We start from the raw sequence: 17,658 nt of genomic DNA, 5'->3' as shown, positions 1-17,658 counted from the left end.
CCCCCCCCCCCCCCCCCCCCCCCCCCCCCCCCCCCCCCCAAAACACTAAATACTGCAAGCAACAAAGTAAGTGAGCATACTGACGAGGTGGATGCTGACAGAGTGGACAATGCCAGTGTCCATGTATGGACTTTATTGGCCATTTAATATAAAACAATGCAACCATAAACATTTTTTTATTGTATCATGTAGCCACAATGAATTGGGATGCACTTTGAGCCAATTCCATTAAGAGGGCACCTGAAACACCGAAATGCAATGCGATTATAATGGTTGATTATTTTCATTGAGTATAACATCTGATTGGCTTGTTATCATTTGCTTTTGCTAAAGAGATTGTTGACACAATAGCAGAAAAAGGTGTTTAACCCTAACTGATATTAAATGACACAACATGGCTGAGGTCTGGTGGTTCTGTGTAAGTGCTATGGCCGGACCCAATTTTCAGTCCCTTTTCCAACATTTTCTCTTCCAAAGACGCACAATTAAGAAGACGTCCCACTCACATTAGCAGAGGTCAAAGTTCAACAACTCTACCTCTCATTGTTCAACTTGACATTCTTTTATCTCATGGTATGAGCCAAACTCACAAGCTTTATTAGAAAAGACTAAATAATCATTCTAAGAGCAAAATTCCCCCCCGTCCTCAAAAAACGGAAGATATAGGATATGTATCAAGACTGCAATGGGGAATCTTGACGCTGTGACCTCTCAATTTCAAATACAGCGACTGCACCTACTGTGTGTCAAAACAGAAAGACTGTCACACAGGCTGGTTCCGCTCTGTGTGAATGCAGAGGATTGGGACTGAGGGCACCACGGCTCTAATCTTGTTTGGAGGCCATTGAAAGCAGCCGCAGCTACTTTGAGGGCGCTTCCATTCAAGCACAGGTTTTTTCCGCTGTAGAGAGAATAATCCCTTGCATAGATACAACATTAAAGTAGCCAAGCAGAACACACAGAGGCTGAATTTCAAATCCGCCCATTTGCATCTTGGAAGTGAATGAGTGCCAGCAATGGGGCCTTTTTGCCTGTGTTCAAACAAGCTGCTTGTTATTTTTTTCCACCTATATGTTTGTACTGCGCACGAGGAAGAAGAACGAAAACGTTCATCAAAGCTCAACTGTTTTCCTTCTCACAAAATGCTCGGTTCTGAGAAAGTAAACCATCAAATATTTAGATTCTTAAGACTATTGTAATTGTTAAGCTAGGGTTTTTTCACCGCTATAAACATGATGTTGCTGCATTCATTTTCTGGAGTTGTTGCTGAAGTTTACTACCTATGTTTTTGACATTGTAATTGCTCATGAAAACTGTGATGCTGTGCATTGTCTCACAAAAAAGCTTTTTTTTTTGTCTTCAAACTAAATAAATAGTTGAAATGCACAGTAGCTGCTTTTGACTCACAACACCATCCAAACGGTGGCCACTTTAACCTCAGTGTCGCTACCGCCCAATAAAGTGCATTATAATACGTACATACAACCTAGTTTCAATCCCAGTTTTTTTGGAATATAAACTGAGACGGAAATAAACTCTCTGTCATAGAATCTAGTTTCAATCCCAGTTTTTTTGGAATATAAACTGAGACGGAAATAAACTCTCTGTCATTAGCCTGAGCTATATTACCTGAAACCATCGCTGTAGGATGTGCCGTCACATCCTACAAAGTGCCATGAAAAGCCTCCTAGAAAATAGCAGAAAGCAAAATGTGTGCTTGTATATGGTAGATTTGGTGGATATACTGTATGATCATTGAACAAAATATTGCGTGGATGTTAAAAATGTCCAAATTCTCTAAAATGGCTTACAGTATATTAGTACTTTGAAGAGTGGCAACTTTTTTGCGGTGTTTATTAAAAAAAAAAAAACACACACTTCAAATGGTGGCTGTGTGCTGACTCCTGCTTAATATGAGTTGGAATGTGATTGGTTAATTTCAACAAAGGCACACCCGCCATGGGTGACAGGGTGTGCACCACACTATTTTAGTTCTTTTAGAAAAACCTCTCTTATTAAACCATGCCTTATGTGTGCTAAAACACAGGATTTGATTCGAGACGTGTAGACTTTTCATATCCACTATTTCTAATCTGAATATGATTGTCAACTTTCAAACAGTTTAAAACTATATGAACCAAGTAAATGTTGAGGCAATCTTAAACATAATGTTTTGACAAGCTAAATGACAACCCCCCCCAAAAAAAAAAATAATAATAAAAAAAAAAAAAAATCAAACTTTGGGGCGATGACGTAAAGGGGACCTGAAAGAATGTGCACCTTTGCAAATAGGTCCAGATGTGTAATGGTACTACTTACATATTGTATTTCCGTGCGGTTGCATTGACTTGAGGCCATGGTGGCTAGTTTAGGGGTGTGAATTTTGGGCTAAAGCAAGGAGGCGAAGGAAATTAGAAAATCCGCCGGGATGGAACGAGATGCACCCGTGAGCCCCCTCCCCCAAACGCTTCCACCCTGACAGATGGAAGTGTGGGTGGGTGGCTTGATGGGCTGCGGGGATTAAAACACAGTGGGCCACATTTGAGACCCTGAAGACTGTCACTCCTGCCAAGGTGGGGTGTACTGCACTCAGGCAACACTGTGTGTGTGTGTAGCGAGTGCAGGCGTGTTAATGTCAAAAGAAGCAAGGATGCTTCCCCTCCCTTGAACCCCCCTCTGCTCCATCCACCTTTATCCAATGAGCAAAGCGAGGGGGGGGGGAGGGGATCAGCTCAGTAACCTTAATTGAGCTCCTTTTAATTAATCAGCTCATCTGCAGAGGCCCGATACCTGCAGCGGACCCCCAACCCCCTCGTACGCCGCCTTTATTATGCCCCCATTCACCCCCTCCACTTGCCCAAACACAACATCCCCACGCCGCTGCTGTGACATTGCGGTAATGAGGTAACACAGCTACAATGTCATGGAAGTGTTGTGGCGACGTTATCTGTGTGAGCTCATCACACATGCTGATGATCCTGATCCCCTTCCGTGTTTGTGTTGCCTTTCGAGCGGAGATGAGCGCGCTCGTATGCTTCTGTACCTTCTCCGCAAATAATTAAGGATGTAATTAAGGATTTTTTTTTTAAGGCGACTTATGATGATGGAAGGAGAGGCTGAGTGGTCATGAAAAAACGGGGAGATTTTCATCAGTGTTTCTCAGTATTATGCGATTATCAAGTCATTCAAAGAAGGGCACATGCTTTTCTCCGTAATATGAGTTGTCAGGGGTGCAAGGGATGAGGGCTGAACAAATGAGAACATTCAAATATTGCAATGTAGTATGCGATTTGAAAATTAAAAACTGCTTCATTTCATATGCACTATAAGGCTTTTTTTATTTTTATGGTACTGTAGTCTACTGTGTATGTGTATTTTACTCAAGATCCTGTAAAATGTGGAGTGCTAAAGCGCAGTCCCCATCCATCCACCCATCCATCCATCCATCCATCCATCCATCCATCCATCCATCCATCCATCCATCCATCTTCACTCACCGCTTATCCTCACTGGAGTCGCTGGCTTGTTGGTGTCTACCCAGCTGACTTCAGGCAGTAGGCGGGGGAGTCCAAGTTCACACAGACCAACAACATTTCACACCTGTTATCACACCGGGGAGCAATTTGGAGTGTCCAATACACCTACCATGCATGTTTTTGACACATGGGACGAGAAGACCAACGTGAACATGGGGAGGACACGCAAACTCCACACAGAAAGATCGGGGCGAGCTTAAATTGAACCCGGGATCTCTGAACTGTGAGACAGATCTGCTAACCAGCCTTCCAACGCACCGCCTGCAGTCCACATATTTATCTTTTAATTTTCATGAAACAAGTGATAAAGTCTCAGATTATTTTGCAAGAATGTTGTCAAGTTGGCCTCACGAACACTGAAACGACTGCAAATAAAACTTTTTAGGACGCAAAGTGAAATGTGAGTGGAGAAATTGATGTGGTGCCTCTGATTTTTGCAGATGCACTGTTTACTTTTTTTTTTAATGTGGGGATGTGTAGCCATAAAGTTGTAAAACAAAATAAACAGTTGTCACAGAGAGTAGTGGGGGGAAATGAGTGGACCCCAAAAATGCAGGAAGTTGGGAGACTGGTTCGAAAGATGAAGATTTAATAACTAAATAAACTGAGTCTGGGTCAATGGGAACAAAATATTACAAAGTAACAACCAAAAAACTCTAAACTGAAACAAACACAAAAAACAGCAGTGACACAGAGACAGGTAGGCTGGAGATACTCGGATTGCATAAAATCGGGACATAAAGACAATAACCCGACTACTAAACAGACCTAAACTGGGACTTCAATAAACTCACTAAATTAAGAGAACGCGACACAGCTGTAGAGACACGAAAGGCAGGGGGACCTGATCGGTTGACACACGGAGGCCAGGAAGCAGACAGGTGAACGAGATCTTTCTAACGAGAACAAAGACTAGAAAAGGCAGACGCAAGGGGAACAGAAACATGACTAAGAAACTTGAACATAACCCCACAAAAACAGAAAACCAAACTCCAACCCACACGCCGCACAGTAAATCTCGTAGAGTACATTGTAGCCTAAGAGGATGATTTGAGCCCAGTCCAAATGGATCGCAAGTCAAACTTTTACTCTCTTTTGAGTAAAATGTACGATATGTAGCATGAATTTGTCAGTGGGGCGCCCACAGTGTTTGAGAGCAGCGACAATCTTGAATTTTCACAATTTCAAAGGCTCATTTTTTTCACCAGTTATTTTTCTTTTTTCAAATAAAAAATATCAAGGTTGCTAACAACAGTTTTCTCTGCGGTCGGCCAAATTTCCAAGACATTTTTATTCACTTTGAGGAGACTTTAATGACTGAATCCGGTGACGAAAAGGAAAAATTCTTGCCTCCGATTGGGCGCTGCGCTAATTTGCAGTGATCTCTAATCCCAGGTCGCTTCATATAAAAGGCATTGTACATGTTTTAATGGCGGGGTGGTTGTTTTCCAAGCAATTTTCTGCCAGAGTACATTTTTAATGTATTCATCTTTAATTTATTGGTCTCCGCATAGCCACTCTGTAAAAAGCAATCAAGGGCAGCACGTATGGGCCTCATGAAGCCACAGTGTTCCTTGCCAAGCTACCTCTGCATGAGGATAAGCTCTCCTCAGCCTCTACTGTGCGCATTCAGTCAGGCGGGCGAGAGGATATCTCCTCCAAGGAGACTGTTCACGTCTCATAAACAGCCTTTTAATCATAGAGAAAAATGGCGGGAAATGAAAAAGGTGGCCAGCCTTGAATGGTTCAAAACATTTCAATTTCTTCAGACGACGGCGGCCCTCGCCGCCGTCAGAATCTTGTCGGCTAGGGGCAGTGCCCTGGCCTCGGCGCCTCCCGCGCTGCGCCTCCCTCTCTATCCGGTACTTCCGGCACTCAAACGCCTCTGCACTCCAAATGGTTTTGTAGGGCTCGGCCACTCGTTTAGCGTTGCGCGACCGAGCGCGGCGCTTATGGCCCGACTCCCCATACGCACAAATATCTATCGACCCACTGACACACCTTGAGGAAGGCTCCGCGCAACCTTACACATGGAAATGATTTCAATTAATTACCGCTCCCCCTTTGACAAGGGGGTAGGAGGATGCGGGAAACAAAGAAGGGCCGACAACAGAAGCATTTCTCTGGTGTAATGTGCGCCATGTGTAATGAGCAGCAGAAAGGTCATTTGACACATTTCTGCCAGAATGAATTCATTTATTCCGAGCACTTAATTCTGCAGTCACCTCATCGGTGCGCAGCTTGGCAGCGCACCGAGTGGGTGCATTACCACAAGTGGAGGCTTACTTTCCTCCCAAGTGAAAGTGCTGACCACTGGTCTGTGGGAATGCCAGAAGAGCAGAGAGATAGTGAAATGGAGTGTGGGGGATCCAATCACCCCGTCTTTCATATCCAAATCACCTCCATCACCTTCAGCATAATTGGAGCGTTCATTACAGTTCCCTATAAAATGCAGGTTGCTATTAGGCGGGTAATTTAAAAGTAGACTTGCGGCGAATGAGAGACTCTGTGGGTCACGATACGGGGTCACAGTCAAGTAAATAATGGGAATTGGACCCATGACGCTCGGAAAAGCACAAAGGCTGCCGTCGTGCACCAAAATGCAACTTTCCTCAGAAGGAGGGCAGAAATTCAATGGTCGGACAGAAAATAAAATGGCCCCTGTGCCCTCTCGACGTTGCAATAATTACAAGGGGACTGCAATTTACTCCGAGCTGATGAATTTAGAAACGCTTGTGTGTGGACTGGAAACATTCTTAAAGGGGCTTGTAAATGCTGCACCTGCTGAGGCCAAATGCTCACGTGCAATATATAACCTCATTTAACAATCGCCACTAAACTATCTACTAACGCTTGTCACCCTTGGCAACGGTAATAGAAGAGGACTTCAAAATCCTAAGTGGTGCCGTGGCCTACTGACCGTACATTCGAGTCCCAAATTTGCACATCAGGATTTCATGCTTCATTACAGATCAAACAAAGGAGATTTTTACAAGTTTGAGTGAGGTGCGGTAAATGAGACCCTTTGAGAGGCGTGTGAATGTATACAGGAAGTCTATCTACATATTTTGCTTCCCCTTTATTCAAACATCTGCTGCCTAAAGAGCTACCTACCTACGAGTATTACTAGTGCCGCAACATCAATGCTAGTTTTGTGAACCCGTCAAGGGCGTTTGCATTACGCATCGGCATTAAGCTAACAGACTTGAATATGGCATTTGCTTCTCGTGAATATGAATGTTTTCAAAATGTGTTTTTATCTTTAAACTTCAAGTGGAAATGTCAATAATGGCAATAAACAGCTTTAAGCAAAATCTGACCAAACGTGTAATGACAAGCCCTTTTGAAAAGAGATATTCCGGACAAAGCTTTATACATACATTTAGCAATTGGTCCTCTCAATGTAATTTGTCTTAGTCCACTTCCTGAATTTGCCCTTTGGCCATATAATGTACTATTGTAAATATCAGTAGTGAAAAGATACAACCATGTAAATCTTGCAAAGGAAGTGCACCGGCATCACTTGCAGTCACTTTTGTTGCGCATACAGTAATGATTGACTTGACGTCCATCCAATGGTCGCTTCAACAGTGACTAAAAAGACAGTCAGACCATAATGTGGTAAAAGAACGTTGGCTTGTGGTAATGAAATCCCAGATGGATGATATGTGGTTAACGACCAGTTAAGAAGTGATTGGGGGAATAAATGATTATTATTGCATTACTTTTGTAGAATCAGAACTTATTCATGGCTCGAAGGAAGCCCATTTACCATGTTTATGTGTAAAAACATTGTTTTTATTCACGCTTTGATTGTTATTTTAATTTTTGCTTCACAACAATTGCCAAACAGTGTCCACAGCGCGTATGCGGTAGCCCCGGCAGTTACTGCTGATAACATAATTTTAAATTCTCTTTGAGAAACTTAAACTCTATCACTACAAATCTTTGTGTTTATACCCTTGCAAAGCTCCAGCTAATGACCGTGTTATTTTGCGGGAAGAAAATGCATCTACATTAAATATGAATAAACACATGATGAAACAATTGTCCAGTGGTCTTCAGTAGCTGCTATACGGAGGCCTAAAACTGTAATAATAACAACAACAAAGCACAATAATGAGCTTCCACACAGCAACAAAGGGTAATTATGACTTTGGGATGGAGGGGGGGGGGCCCACAAGGCTCACACGGAAACTTCATGATTTATAGAATAAAACGACAATGAAAAGTATGCTTAGTGATTGGAAGGGATGTCCAGAGGAACGTGTTAGGATGACATACGGCATGCTCTCACACAGCAGAGGGGTGTACTTTCTCTCAACCCTTTTACCACTCAGGAGGCAGATTGGACTTCTCACTCTCAGCCATACTCGGCATTATTGTCCATTATCACACCGTGGTCCATGTGTAAAGTGACAGTGGTGCTCTGATGGAGAGGCGACAGGGGGACCTGGACTGCAATAACATATTATTAGCTTTTTTTCACAGCTCCACTGGGCTGGATTTACACTGGATATCCGGAGCCCTCGGAGGGCAGCCTGCTGTCACTGCAATGTCCACCGGCAGAGAAACAGCTATTGATATCCAGATGTGTGCCCAAATAACCACGTACCCCCGAAAAGAACACAACACGGATCCGGCAGTGCAGCCACTGGCCATTTCATTAGCAGGGTACGCTAACACCATCTGATGCTATCTAACACAAGAGCTTCATTTAAAATTTGGCCATTGTGATAACTGTAAAGGCAGACTTCAGCCAAGGGGAAAATATTTGGGATATTAATGCAACTTCCTATACGGAATTGAAAAAAGTGCAAACGAAAGAAAAAACAAAGAAAAACGAGTACCGCATTAAGCAAACAGATCCACAGGAGTCAATACCGGGACTTTTTCTCTTTATTCTGGAAATGGTAAAATGGTGTAAGTGGGGCGTTTTCTACACCATATGGTGCTCAAAACATTTTACAAAGGCTCACATTCGTCAGTTCACGCACGCATTCGTAAACCAATCAGCAATGTTAATTCCTCAAATGTGCTTGTTTACTGACGGTGCAGATCTGTTCTTGGCCCATGAGAGCCCATTTCAACTTGAAAAGACTTCTCAAACCACCCTTCATTTTCTTTGATTATGGCAGTGCCATATGGCCGAAAACAGAAGTGTTTTGCCGAACGGAAGACTACATTTCCCGTCGTGAGGAACGACACATACTAGCTATGTGTGAAGGATGAATAGTGATGAGGTAATCTAATTGTGTCCAAACAACATCATACTTTTGAATTTGTCGCATTGCCGATCGTGTCAGCGTGGAACTGAGTCGGATAAGAGATTCCTTTCTCCCGGAGCAGCCCTGGGGGTTACCGACCACCTGACCTCACCGAACAGTTACACCGCTGGTCAGGCGCCACATTTGGCAGAGGTGTACTAAGACATGTAATTTGAGTAGCACAGAAGGAGACAAACTTTAGATGCTTTTTAAGTAGAGGACAAAGAGCCATGTGGGCGCTCGCCATCTTGACCTCATCAGAGCCTGCTTTAACATTACTGTGAAACTATAGAATAAAATCTTTTTCCAATCAAGATGCCTGAGTCCAAGAGGTCTTGGTTTTCATCACCAACAAGCATTGCCTGGCAGCAGATATCGAAAACACGGCAGAACCACTTCAAGCTTTGAAGAAATTCACCACAGTGCCACTCCCAGTTGGCGTTTACTGATGGAATAAAAATTGTGTCATATTTTGAATGAAACACCTATTTATAAATTCGGCTCAGCTCTATCCTAAGAAACAACGCTAAATGCTATAGGGGTGCTAATGACTAGCATTTTTATAAGGCAATAATATTTGACTCACCGACCGAAGGGCCCACATGGGTGTGCAGGTGTACCTAATGATGTGACCGGTTCCCAAGAACACTCGATGTTGATCAGGGTCGCACAATTGAGCATTAAAATTCCATAGTGTTGCACATCTGCGCCTCTGCTTAATTCAACATGTTCCTGTCCTAGGTAATGTTAACAGGCTCCCCGGTGACTGACGTCTTCTGTCCCAACGCTGTTTATAAAACAGTCAGAACTTCGTTAAGGGACAATAACATCAGCCGGCCTCAATTACGGTGACATTTTGCTGACATGCAGATTGCCTCGCCGACCGTCTTTTTTTTATGTAAAATACTGATGTGGCTGTATTGGACGTTTTGGATGAACTTTGGGAAAATCAATGGTATTGATAAATCATAGATCATACAAGTCAACAAGACTGACACCAGAGAAGGGAATTCCTTTCACGCAGAAAGTCAACGTTAAAATGTAATCATAATAAGACAAAGTGAGTTATGTGTAATCAATAGCACAATTATGACAGTAAGAGAGCGTCATCCTTTCAGTAGCGATAATAAATGCACTCCAAGGCTGCATAGTGTTTATTATGTGCATGAAACCTCAAAACATGCATATTTCCTTATTAAAGGATTTTATTTAAATATTTCATCAGCCTTACGAATCCACCAAATAACTAATATCTCACTGTAAAACATGAATGCCATGCAGAACCTTGAAGTAATTTTTATTCATAAGAAGTCCAGTGAGATGCCATGGCATTTAATTTTTCTGTTGTATAGCACCTGGAAATTGAAAAACACATCACTGTTTTTGAAAAATACCATAAAAGTAACACAATATTTTGGAAATAAAAGGAATGACAATTAACACAATTAAGTCCAACAAAGGAGCAAAGAAACTGATATTTTAATGGAAAAAGGAAAAAAAAACATTCAAGTTACTGATACTGTCCAGAGTGTTCACCGCCTACTGCCTGAAGATGGCTGGGATAGGCACCAGCAAGCCAGCAACCCTAGTGAGGATAAGCAGATAAAGAAAATGGATGGATGTGAACATCTCCGTCAGCTCTGACATCAGACACAGAAAGTTTCTCAAACAAAACGCATGCAGATGTGGAAATATGCAATTTCATTCTATGATATTTTCAAGGGTTGAGCGCAGCCATCAGAAGTTGCAATCAAAAACATTACATGTGACTCACATGATGTGGGCCTCCATCTTCTGATGAATTCTCCTGAGAGTGACACAATGTGCGTCTTAATCTTCATTAGGCCAGGACAACTGCACATCTGGAAGAGCTTTGAATCAGCTGCTATCATTTCTAACCACGCCAAGCACAACCCTAAAGGTTAATGAGTTCTGACACCTCATTGCTGCCGGGCAACATTGGGCGGCATGAATCAGTAGTAAAGTGGTCATCTCCCAACTGATAGGCTCTAGGTTCAATCCCCGACCACTATGGCCGTATCGATGTGTCCTTGAGCAATCCTCGCGATTCTGTGTCATCAGTAGGTAAATGAATCAGTAGTGTCAAGTGCTTTGAGTCCTGAAGGTACAAAACGTCTCTGTGAAAGTAAATTTACTTTCTCAACTCACTTTTATCATTTTGATTATTTTCCCAAATTTAGTCAACTAATTATATATTGATATTTTTTTCAGGTTTGTCCAGTTAAAGAGTATTGCCCTTTGTATTCAAAGTAGGCAGGATTTGATACCTTAACTTTGTCAGACATCAATTCCATCCCAAAAGGTGGGTAGTAACACACATTTTACTTCAGTTACTTTTTGGATAAATTGTGCTTGTCAACTTGCTTTGAATATTTCCTTTTAAGTAACTTAAATACTTTTGCTCAGTTTCATCGATCCATATTCTGCTTGCTGGTTTATTACTCAAGTAAACTATTTCATTTCATCAGTCACATGACTCTATTTCACCGATCAAATAAATATACTAATATTTGGCTCCATTACACCAACCAAATGGAGTCACAGTTTCTAAACAAACATCCAAGTTTCAAAATAGTTTATTGATGTAAAACAAGTAAGCTAAACATCTATTTAGCTTGCAGATAGAAGCTGAATTGCACTTTAATACCGCATAAGATTGATGGAAGATTTATGACAAAAAACAAAACAGCCTATATATAATGTGTGGCTATCCGCGTCTGCTAAAAAGTCAACATTTAGTCTTTAAGAACCCTAATTTAAAAAGAGGGACCGTCTCAGTCCGTAAGACAAGTACAATAATCACCATGACACACAAGCGCAAACTGTGGTTTGAACTAATCCAGCCCTTTGCAGTACGCAAACACCAAAGTTAAACAACGTTACTAACGAATGTTGGCAGAAGTTGCATTGTTTTGAGTAATGAATCAGAATTCAGCATATTGAAATCAAATTATATGTATAATAATACGTATAAGGTCTGTCTAGTGAGCTGTTTCCAAATGTAAACCAAGAAAGCTAATTCAAAACCACGGGTGAAGTTGCCTTAGTTTCTGTTATTTTATATACTGTATACTGCATATATGGAAAAGAAAGTTTCAAAATAATATTGCTGCACAATTTCAGATAGCATATTCCTGGTTTATATTGTAGACTATTTGACTGAAAAATAATAGGTCAGAAATTAGTCACCGGTTAATAACTTGAGTAGTTATTTCGCTTGACTTGCGAAAGTATTCTAAAATAACAGTACACTTACTCGGGTCCGATTTTCGTCTACTCTCTCCCCACCTCTGACTCCCACCCATTGGCTTTTGTCAATTAACTACAATGGCTAAAGTGTCAGAGCCAGCCCCTTCATTTAGCAAGGTGCTACAATATGAAAAGTCGCTCCAGGCAGTCGTCACATGGGGTCAGCGCAAATCAGATGGCGGGCTTTCTGGTGTCTGCCAGTCGACACTTTCAAATGTTAATGGATGGGGGGCGAACAAAGTTGAAGTGGGTCTGAAAATGCTAATTGTCCCTAATTCATGTAAATAGGCTTCATAATGGAAGAATTAAGCATTCTAAATATGCAATTTGAGGCAATCAGTCCTTTCATTTGGTAGGGCTGCACAGGTGTAGTGGATTGAAATTCATCTTTCACGCAGCGTGCCTCATTTGTCATTTGGTTCAGGCATGGGTGACGGCCACTGGAAAGGTCCCCGTGCTCTGATACGTACTGATGTCGGGGTTGGGAGCGTTATGGAGGGGGTGGGGCAAAACCATGAGTGTGCTATTGAGGATTGTCCTGAAAAGTCAGTAAATCAGACCCCATTCTTAAATAATAATGCCTTTGGGAATCTTAAACTCTCTCACGATTCGATTCCGAATTTTTGGGTCTCTGATTCCAGTAACTCATCTCTCAAGGCCAGCAAAACATTGTGTGCTATGTCTTTGTAAATATGGGTGCCATCATATGAAAGATTGACTTCCATTCTTTACTTTAAATATGTTCTGTTGGTTTTTGGGCGGTGGGTTTATTTTGAGGGGTTCTGTTCTTTTGTTTGCATAGTTCCTGTTTCTGTTAAGCTCATGTCACCCCACGTTAGTTTGGATTTGGTCCACCTGTCTGCCGTTACCTGCCCCTTGTGTTTCCACCAATCCGCTTCCCTTGCTTAATGTCCCCTTCCCAGGTGTTACGCGTCTGTCATTAGTGTGTGTACTTAAGCCCAGTTTTTTTGTTACAGCCTTTGCCAGATCATAGTCACACGTGAGTCACATTTCCCCTGTCATGTGTCCGTTTCGTCTTGTCCCTAGCCTCCTTGCCAGCCTGCCTGTTGTGCTTTTTTTTCCGTTTTGCCAGCCCGTGCCTTTTGTTCGAGTTTTGGGCATCCTGCTTTTTCTGTTGCCGGTCTTATCTGCCTGCTAACTTAAACATGGACAATCACCCAGAATCGCCTCGTAGCCTCTCTGCTCTTGGGTCCTCTGCCCCCGCGATCACGCCAGCATTCCTCCCCGCCCGATCATGACATAATAGCTATTTTGTATGTGTGGAAACACGGCTATCCAACGGTCACAGTTATCACTGCGGTGCTCAGTTGGCTTATTTTAGATAAGCATTAGTCAAGGGTGTCAGCTAACCTCAATAAAGAAACGTATTTGATGATAATTTCATTATTTATTGTTGAGAATTCTCGTCCATGTCACTGAAAGAGTTAAGAATTGATTTTCGATTTAAAACTATTTTCTGCTATTTAGCTGCAAACGTTAGCCCCACCGAAACCATCTAAATTTGAAATATCTGTCCCTAACCTAGCCGACTGAATGCGAATTTTAATATTAACATTGAAATTGTGAAATGCAGGAAATGTTTTTTGCCTACAGCATGAACAATATGTCACTATGCTGTGAAGCTAAAATGATTGATTGTGAAGCTTAAATGATTTGGACTGATTTTAGTGGTTCATTATTACTGCCCTTGTTGCTCAATCTTCATGTTTTTTGTTTTATTACCTCCCTTATTTTTTGGACGATTATGAAATGTAGTCTGCTCGGGGAATTGAACGGAATAAGAATTTCCTTGTGTGGTATTACTATGCATATGACAATAAAACTCTTGAATATTTAGGCTTAAGCCAGCCTTTCACTGGATGTGTAATGAGTGTAATGAACTACACTTAGAATAGCAAATCCGTGTTTCCAGTCATGGTGGTGAGAGTACCGTGTATTCCCCACTATAAGGCGCACCTAAAAGCTTTAATTTTTTTAAAAAGCTGATAGTGCGCCTTATATATAGATCAATATTGAGATTGGGATTTGTAGATGGGGAATGAACTGATAAAGTAAGCTTTACCTGTTTCTTTTGTGTGTTTACAGTTGAACAAGGTTGGTTATATTGACATTGAGTTATTATGCTATTGAGAGTTTAGAGTTATTATTTGAGTATTAATATATTGTGATTGGAAAAAGTTTTAGTATATGTCATTAATTGAGGGTGCGCCTCATAATCCAGTGCGCCTTATAGTGCGGAAAGTATGGTAATATAAACGTAATTGAATAGTAGTGTAATGCATACATTACAAATTTGGTAGTATAGCTGGCACATCTAAGCATGAGGACTAGAGGTCTGGAAGGAAGGCAAAAATGCAGCAGAACTGAGTGGATGTGCTCAAAAAATAAATGGTGTCATCACAATAAGAGCAAAAATCCAACACAGGCACAAATGAGGGTAAAGGAACAAAAATAAAATCCAAACTCCATACAGAAACCTAACTAACGGGAAGCAAGACAGGGAGACGAAGAGGCTCTTCCATCTCGGGACAGGAACACGTACCGCGGACAGCAAAACAACAGCGTTACACATCTACAAGAGACAATGACCCGACACTAACACCAAACTGAGGCTTAAATAGACGTAGACTAATTATGGAAACACACACCACAGGTGAATGGGAAACAAGAGGCAGAGAAAACCGGTAGGCTGAAGACACTGGGGCAGGGACACGCGGACGACAGGAGAAACAAATCATACTAAATAGACTAACGAGGAAAACAGAACATGAACCCGGACAGCAGTAAACAGAAACCCCACAAAACACAGACCCAAAAACTCATAACGAAAACCCAACTAACCCACACAGACATGACAATTGCAATGTAACTAATTACTTTGAAATGGCAGTAATAAGTAATAAATAATGCATTACAGTTTTGAAGTAACTTATCCAACACCGTTAAAGACAGGTAGCATACATCTACACATTCGTGAACCTAGAAATAACTAGGTGAGGTCTATAGGACTACTATACAGCAACTACAATTAAGAGAGACCATGTCTTTGTGAGCAGCATTAGACCTCGTCATTGAAGGGGGCCTCAATGTTTGTGTTTGGAGTCATAGTTTCATGAACTGAAATGCGTACTCAACACAATCTCGCTGTTCATTGTACCGACCTTAAGTAAAAAGCAATGTTTGGCAATAGATATTAAGAGATTTCTGCATCATTTTGCTTATTGAATATCATTTGAATGGAAACCGCTTGCGCATAGTTGAGCAAAGCATTCTGGGATGCCTGGGAGGTGACAGCATTCCAGTAACCAATGGGCACATCGCAAAGTGACTCACTTTGATTGGCTCTTAGCCAGAAAACCCAAGTCAGTAAGAAAGAAAAAAAAAAAGGCATTAGCTAGTAAATTAAACTCAGCAACACCTTGCTTTTTACTTGTAGTGTATATGACGGATGATATTCAGTATATCAGATTTAATGTCTGTTCTGTGTTACTGTTTCTGAACATATGACTTCAGGAAGATTTTGCCTGAATCTGTGAATCAATAGAGTGCGAATGCTCCCCAGTAAACATGATTAGAATAATGCATCATTGTTTTATAACAATTTTTAGACGCTCTCAAATGGATACATTATTCATGCATCCACATATTCATACACCAGTAGTGGTAAACTACATTGTGTATTACTGTATGACCCGCAATGCTGCCTGAGCCACGGCCACCAGGACTCGTTATTACAGTTGAGTAGAGCTGTGGAGAGTACTGTTTAGTCGTGTGACAAGCTTAATTGACTTTATATTTTTTACTAGGATGTCTGAGGTTTAAAAATTATTTTTTTTTGGGGGGGGGGGTGGACTGGACTGGATTGAGCGAAGGACTGACGATTAGCTGATGGATTGATGAACCGTCGCCACTCTGAAGATTGCAGTTTTTGGCTTCAAAAAATGGTGCGCCGACAAGGACGGGGGAACAACCTCTGGCTATTTTTCTTGTTTCCTTAAAGCAAACAAGCAAAGGAGTACGCGGCCTTGGCAGAGGTCTGGGCTTTACCACCCCAGTCCAAAAAGAATTTCTACACGATTGAAAAACTGGATCTTACGATATCGTACGTACGCGCCAGCGCTCGTGTTTTACAATCATTACGGCGACGTAATATCATCATTAAAAAGATGAGTCTTACTGTACCTTCCTCCGTGTCACATGAGAAGGAGCCGAGCAGACAGTTCTGACCACTATTATTGTGATCATCTCAAAGAGACAATAAAGCAGGAGGTCATGTTTCAGCATGTAATAACATGGTGCAGCAGCGGCACACCACAGGCTGCGGATAGTGTGCTTTTGAGGTGTAAATATGCCCGGCCGGCTCTGCGGAGAAAAGGAGGCAGCCCTGCTTAATGAAGCAGACAAGAAAAACCTTGTTTAAAAGGACAAATCAGATCAGACGATTTCAAAGCCATTAGCTGCTACTCACTGGGAATGATAATAACGATAAAGGATGGTCGGGCCTTTTGATTCGGGAGTAGCAAAGTGTGTTGTCTTGGGAAAAAATCTTTTCCTGGAGGAGAATCAAAGAGCAGTTCATTTTCACGCTGACCTTCAGGGCTCAAGGCGGCCAGACAAGGGCACAAACAGATTGAGAATTAATTGGTGCAATTAACATTTTGTGATTATAAGGACTGCAGATCAATATCCTATGCAAATGGCACTATTGATGTGCAGCAGAAACCTTGTTAATTGTGTTTGGCGAACAAACAGGCCGCCCGCTATACTATTACCATAATGGAACAGCGTGCACGAAGAGCTCCAAGCTGCTGTCCACTTGAGATGCATGAGGCTGAGCGGCCACCTCCAGACTCTTACCAAAAGTTGCCCGCTTTGATTATCGCTGCCTTTGTCGCCTTTATTGGCTCTTTGAAGAGCCTTTTAAGGGGGGGGGGGGATGAAGATTCCTCAGTGTTGCTGTGATCACAACGCTCATGTCAGATTACACAAGTGGCTCTCTGCCTCTTTTCTCTCACCGTTTGTAGCATGTAGCCTGTGAGGGAGATTCCCGGCTCTCTCCGCTGACAGCCATTGCAATGAATTAGTTTCAGCTTTATTGCAACCGACTGGATTTTCCACTCTCGTTATTAAACTGCGTTAAAAATGCACTTTCATTTCAGATAAGTACCAGTAATCCTGTTTGCAAAGCGCAGCAGATGAAGTTAAATATAATTTAAGCAGAAACGGAAACGGCCGGAACAATGTAATCACTGAAAGTGAGATTGAAGTGATGCTATTCTTAATCATTATCATTATTATTATTTTCATTCCGGCTGGTGCAAAAAGATGAGAGTGGCGGTGGTGACACTGAGCAGAAGGTGGGAAGAGGGGAGAATAACACTGCACGTCATCACGATCGCAGCCAACAATCGAGTGACTGCCTCACGTTTCTCTTTCGGTGAGGATTGGCTCGCATATCCTTGCACAGCTTACGTCCTGCGGCCTTGTGAAAAAATACACAAATAAAATAGAACGCAGAGTGCTGGCAAAACATGGAAAGCTTGCAGCTAGTGTTAATTAGCTGA

At 41.9% G+C, this 17,658-nt stretch overlaps 1 long non-coding RNA gene across 1 annotated transcript; it reads right to left on the bottom strand.

Moving 5' to 3' along the window:
- Window positions 1-10,043: 10,043 nt before the first annotated feature.
- Window positions 10,044-16,955, bottom strand: LOC148424798 (uncharacterized). The gene is made up of 5 exons (XR_015865350.1): window positions 16,867-16,955; window positions 16,563-16,646; window positions 16,277-16,456; window positions 10,578-10,665; window positions 10,044-10,388 (listed from the first exon to the last, which is right to left on the bottom strand). It is a non-coding gene; the product is annotated as an uncharacterized LOC148424798 (long non-coding RNA).
- Window positions 16,956-17,658: the final 703 nt, after the last annotated feature.

This window comes from Hippichthys cyanospilos, chromosome 4 (assembly GCF_059441005.1).
Source record: "Hippichthys cyanospilos isolate Australia breed blue-spotted pipefish chromosome 4, RoL_Hcya_1.0, whole genome shotgun sequence".
In the NCBI taxonomy this organism is placed as follows: Eukaryota; Metazoa; Chordata; class Actinopteri; order Syngnathiformes; family Syngnathidae; genus Hippichthys; species Hippichthys cyanospilos.
The sequence above is the reverse complement of the archived record's forward strand: the minus strand, read 5'-3'. Positions and strand labels throughout refer to the sequence as shown.